This window comes from Aquarana catesbeiana, linkage group LG10 (genome assembly GCF_042186555.1).
Source record: "Aquarana catesbeiana isolate 2022-GZ linkage group LG10, ASM4218655v1, whole genome shotgun sequence".
NCBI classification, from domain to species: Eukaryota; Metazoa; Chordata; class Amphibia; order Anura; family Ranidae; genus Aquarana; species Aquarana catesbeiana.
Window position 1 is genome coordinate 12,466,564 of NC_133333.1, and position 6,000 is coordinate 12,472,563.

Sequence of the window (6,000 nt, forward strand, 5' to 3'; positions counted from 1 at the left end):
TATGTCCCTTCACTTCATATCCCTTCTATGCCCCGTCCCTTCATATCCCTTCCATGCCCCTTTAATTCATATCCCTTCTATGTCCCTTCCCTTCATATCCCTTCTATGTCCCTTCCCTTCACATCCCTTCTATGTCCCTTCCCTTCATATCCCTTCTTTGTCCCTTCCCTTTATATCCCTTCTATGTCCCTTCCCTTCATATCCCCTCTATGTCCCTTCCCTTCATATCCCTTCTTTGTCCCTTCCCTTCATCCCCCTTCTATGTCCCTTCCCTTCATATCCCTTCTATGTCCCTTCCCTTCATATCCTTTCTATGTCCCTTCCCTTCTATGTCCCTTCCCTTCATATCCCTTCTATGTCCCTTCCCTTCATGTCCCTTCTATGTCCCTTCCCTTCATATCCCTTCTATGTCCCTTCCCTTCATATCCCTTCTATGCCCCTTCCCTTCATATCCCTTCTATGTCCCTTCCCTTAACATCCCTTCTATGCCCCTTTCCTTCATATCCCTTCTATGCCCCTTCCCTTCATATCCCTTCTATGTCCCTTCCCTTCATATCTCTTCTATGTCCCTTCCCTTCATATCCCTTCTGTGTCCCTTCCCTTCATATCCCTTCTATCCCCCTTCCCTTCATATCCCTTCTATGTCCCTTCCCTTTATATCCCTTCTGTGTCCCTTCCCTTCATATCCCTTCTATGTCCCTTCCCTTCATATCCCTTCTATGTCCCTTCCCTTCATATCCCTTCTATGTCCCTTCCCTTCATATCCCTTCTATGTCCCTTCCCTTCATATCCCTTCTCTGTCCCTTCCCTTCATATCCCTTCTATGCCCCTTCCCTTCATATCCCTTCTATGTTCCTTCCCTTCATGTCCCTTCTATGGCCCTTCCCTTCATGTCCCTTCTATGTCCCTTCCCTTCATATCCCTTCTATGTCCCTTCCCTTCATATCCCTTCTGTGTCCCTTCCCTTCATATCCCTTCTATCCCCCTTCCCTTCATATCCCTTCTATGTCCCTTCCCTTTATATCCCTTCTGTGTCCCTTCCCTTTATATCCCTTCTATGTCCCTTCCCTTCATATCCCTTCTATGTCCCTTCCCTTCATGTCCCTTCTATGTCCCTTCCCTTCATATCCCTTCTATGTCCCTTCCCTTCATGTCCCTTCTATGCCCCTTCCCTTCATATCCCTTCTATGTCCCTTCCCTTCATATCCCTTCTATGTCCCTTCCCTTCATGTCCCTTCTATGCCCCTTCCCTTCATATCCCTTCTATGTCCCTTCCCTTCATATCCCTTCTATGTCCCTTCCCTTCATATCCCTTCTATGCCCCTTCCCTGCATATCCCTTCTATGTCCCTTCCCTTCATGTGCCTTCTATGTCCCTTCCCTTCATATCCCTTCTATGTCCCCTCCCTTCATATCCCTTCTATGTCCCTTCCCTTCATATCCCTTCTATGTCCCTTCCCTTCATATCCCTTCTATGTCTCTTCCCTCTATATCCCTTCTATGTCCCTTCCCTTCATATCCCTTCTATGTCCTGTCCCTCCATATCCCTTCTATGTCCCTTCACTTCATATCCCTTCTATGCCCCGTCCCTTCATATCCCTTCCATGCCCCTTTAATTCATATCCCTTCTATGTCCCTTCCCTTCATATCCCTTCTATGTCCCTTCCCTTCACATCCCTTCTATGTCCCTTCCCTTCATATCCCTTCTTTGTCCCTTCCCTTTATATCCCTTCTATGTCCCTTCCCTTCATATCCCCTCTATGTCCCTTCCCTTCATATCCCTTCTTTGTCCCTTCCCTTCATCCCCCTTCTATGTCCCTTCCCTTCATATCCCTTCTATGTCCCCTCCCTTCATATCCCTTCTATGTCTCTTCCCTCTATATCCCTTCTATGTCCCTTCCCTTCATATCCCTTCTATGTCCCGTCCCTCCATATCCCTTCTATGTCCCTTCACTTCATATCCCTTCTATGCCCCTTCCCTTCATATCCCTTCTATGTCCCTTCCCTTCATATCCCTTCTATGTCCCTTCCCTTCATATCCCTTCTATGTCCCTTCCCTTCATGTCCCTTTTATGTCCCTTCCCTTCATACCCCTTCTATGCCCCTTCCCTTCATATCCCTTCTGTGTCCCTTCCCTTCATTTCTCTTCATGTCTCTTCTTTGTCTCTTCACTTAATATCCCTTCTGTGTCCCTTCCCTTCATATCCCCTCTGTGTCCCTTCCCTTCATATCCCTTCATGCCCCTTAAGTGTCTGTTCCCTCCAAAATTGTGTCCCTTCTGTGTCTGTCCCTTCAGGGCACCCTCCAAAATTATGGACAACCTGGAGGCATCCTCCAAAATTATGGGCAATCTGGAGGCATCCTCCAAAATTATGGGCAATCTGGAGGCATCCTCCAAAATGATGGGCAATCTGGAGGCATCCTCCAAAATTATGAACAATCTGGAGGCATCCTCCAAATATGCGCAATCTTGAGGCACCTCATTCTTAAATGTAAAAACTATTCCGATAGTTTTACATAATGCAGTAATATCAGTACACATAGGACACCCAACGTTAACCACCTCCCACCCGCCATATAGTAAAATGATGGGAGCAAGGTGGCTCTCTCATTATGGGACGAGATCACATGATGTCATCCCACTTTGGCACACGGCACGGCTATTGAGAGTGCGCCGTGTCCCAGGGACACGGCGCACCACCGATCTCGGTAAAGAGTTGTTGACAAGGCTCTTTACCCATGTGATCAGCTGTGTCCAATCACAGCTGATCACATGTAAACAAGGAAATGCCGGTTATCAGCTCTCCTCTCCTCACACTGACAGAATGTGAGGAGAGCCGATCAGCGGCATTCACTCACAGGGGAGATCTGCACAGATAATCAGGGGACTGATCATCAGTGCAGCCCCCAACAGTGCCCATCAGTGATGCCAATCAGTGCCCATAAGTGATGCCAATCAGTGCCCATCAGTGATGCCAGTCAGTGCTGCCTTTCAGTGCTCAACAGTGCCCCCCATCAGTGCCACTTACAAGTGCCCATAAGTGCCGCCAATCAGTGCTCATCAATGTTGCCTATTTGTGCCACTTAGTGCCCATCAGTGCCGCCTATCAGTGCTCATCAGTGCTGCATATCAGTGCCAATCAGTGCTGCATATTAGTGCCCCCTCATCAGTGCCACCTTATACATGCCTGTCCATGCCACCTATCAGTGCCCATCAGTGCTGCATATTAGTGCCCCCTCATCAGTGCCATCTCTTCAGTGGCCATCGGTGGCCATCAGTGCAGCCTATCAGTGTTCATCAGTTCTGCATATTAGTGCCACCTCATCAGTGCCCATCAGTGCTGCCTCATCAGTGCCCATGAGTGCTGCATATTAGTGCCACCTCATCAGTGCCCATCAGTGTCGCCTCATCAGTGCTGATCAGTGTCGCCTCATCAGTGCCCATCAGTGTCACCTCATCAGTGCCCATCAGTGCCCATACTTGTTTATAACATTTTATAACAAAAACATATTTTTTCAAAATTTTCGGTATTATTTATTTATTTTTTAGCAAGAAATAAAAAAATCCCAGTGGTGATTAAATACCATAAAAAAAAACTCTTTCTGCCTCAAAAAAAATGATAAAAATGTTGTTTGGATACAGTGTTTCATGACGGCGCAATTGTCATTCAAAGTGAGACAGCACTGAAAGCTGAAAATTGGCCTGGGCAGGAAAGGGGGGTGAAAGTGGCCGGTATTGAAGCGGTTGGAGGTGATTTATCCTCCAAAGCAAATACACTTTTGCAACCTGGTACTGACTAGTATTCCAATGTTTCTCCTGTCCCTCAGTTTTCCCTCCATCACTCAGCTAATGAGACCCCAAAGCTGATGGAGAGAAGCAAGGAAGGGTCAATCAAGGATGATATGCAGGCAACGGACATCCTCCTGATGATGTCATTGGTCGTTAGGAGGTTGGCAGCTAAAAGGTTTGCGATGGTGTACCATGAAAACCTGGGGCTTTGTGTAACTAAAAGGCAGGTTTCATCCACCCACCGGCTTGTATACAAATTTGGGGCAAATTTTAGGCATTTTGCCAGGGCACCCCTGAAGAAACCTGAAGGCACTATTTAGGAAACCTGAAGGCACCCCTGAAGAAACCTGAAGGCACTATTTAAGAAACCTGAAGGCACTATTTAAGAAACCCGAAGGCGCAATTTAAGAAACCTGAAGGCACTATTTAGGAAACCTGAAGGCACCCCTGAAGTAACCTGAAGGCACTATTTAAGAAACCTGAAGGCACTATTTAAGAAATCTGAAGGCACAATTTAAGAAACCTGAAGGCACTATTTAAGAAGCCTGAAAGCACTATTTAAGAAGCCTGAAGGCACTATTTAAGAAGCCTGAAAGCACTATTTAAGAAGCCTGAAGGCACTATTTAAGAAGCCTGAAAGCACTATTTAAGAAGCCTGAAGGCACAATTTAAGAAACCTGAAGGCACTATTTAAGAAGCCTGAAAGCACTATATAAGAAACCTGAAGGCACTATTTAAGAAACCTGAAGGCACTATTTAAGAAGCCTGAAGGCACTATTTAAGAAGCCTGAAAAGCACTATTTAAGAAGCCTGAAGGCACTATTTAAGAAGCCTGAAGGCACTATTTAAGAAGCCTGAAGGCACTATATAAGAAACCTGAAGGCACTATTTAAGAAGCCTGAAGGCACTATATAAGAAACCTGAAGGCACTATTTAAGAAGCCTGAAGGCACTATTTAAGAAGCCAGAAGGCACTGCCGAAGAAACGTCAAGGCACCCTGGTTGAAAAAAACTGATATAGAGTGATTTCCTAACCAGTGTTCTCCCATCTCAGGTTGTAACTGCCTCGTAAGTTCTTTTACAATCGGTATGACTTTTGACACATGTAACTTTCTAGTTTCCTTAATAAAAGTCAAGTTTTATAAAAAAAAAAAAAATATGTGGATGTTTCTCAGTCTTACCTGGTAGCTGTATTCTGTATGGTAAGTTGTATTTCGACTCGGAAGGCTTGTGGTTTGTTTTCTTATACTGTGATATGAGATACAGGGTCTCTCTGTTCGGGAGGAAGTCTGAGCGCTGAGTGCTGATTGGTACTTTGATCAGGACGTGGTTATGAAACAAATACAGGATACATGTGAATAAAAAAAATGTTTTTATGCCATTTTGGAGGGGGCGTGGAAAGGTTGGAAATTTTATTGCTGTCCGCGTCCCTCTTGGGGAGAGTTGCACTCAAGTGAAGGGAGATCTACCCAGCAAGGACAATGTTATATCGCTGTCTGTGCAATTCCTGTCTGGTGTGAGAGATTTGGCTTCAAATGGTAGAGTATTAACTGCTTCAGCCCCGGAAGATTTTACCCCCCTTCCTGACCAGAGCACTTTTTTTGCAACTCGGCACTGCGTCGCTTTAACTGACAATTGCGCGGTCGTGCGACGTTGCACCCAAACAAAACTGACGTCCTTTTTTCCCCACAAATAGAGCTTTGTTTTGGTGGTACTGTATTTGATCACCTCTGCGGTTTTTATTTTTTTTGTGCTATAAACAAAAAAGAGCGACAATTTTGAATAAAAAAAAGCAATATTTTTTACTTTTTGCTGTAATAAATATTCCCCAAAAAATATATAAAAAAAACGATTTTTTTCCTCAGTTTAAGCCGATATGTATTCTTCTACATATGTTTGGTAAAAAAAAAATCGCGATAAGCGTATATTGATTGGATTGCGCAAAAGTTATAGCGTCTACAAAATTGGGTATAGTTTTATGGCTTTTTTATTATTAATTTTTTTTTTTTTAGTAATGGCGGCAATCTGCGATTTTTATCAGGACTGCGACATTATGGCGGACACATCGGACACTTTTGACACTATTTTGGGACCATTTATACAGCAATCAGTGCTATAAAAATGCACTGATTACTCTGCAAATGACACTGGCAGTGAAGCGGTTAACCACTAGGGGGCGATCAAGGGGTTAAGTGTGTCCTAGGGAGTGATT

The 6,000-nt window shown here is 44.7% G+C and overlaps 1 protein-coding gene across 4 annotated transcripts in view; it reads right to left on the reverse strand.

Moving 5' to 3' along the window:
- The window catches only part of LOC141110340 (uncharacterized), a 113,284-nt gene extending 108,081 nt beyond the window's left edge, over positions 1-5,203 (reverse strand). The window contains exon 1 of one of the 4 annotated variants that reach the window (XM_073601642.1): positions 4,970-5,203. The gene's annotated coding sequence lies outside the window, so the exon portion shown is untranslated. The remainder of the gene's footprint in view (positions 1-4,969) is intronic. The other 3 variants (XM_073601640.1, XM_073601639.1, XM_073601641.1) reach the window with 3 other exon arrangements.
- Positions 5,204-6,000: the final 797 nt, after the last annotated feature.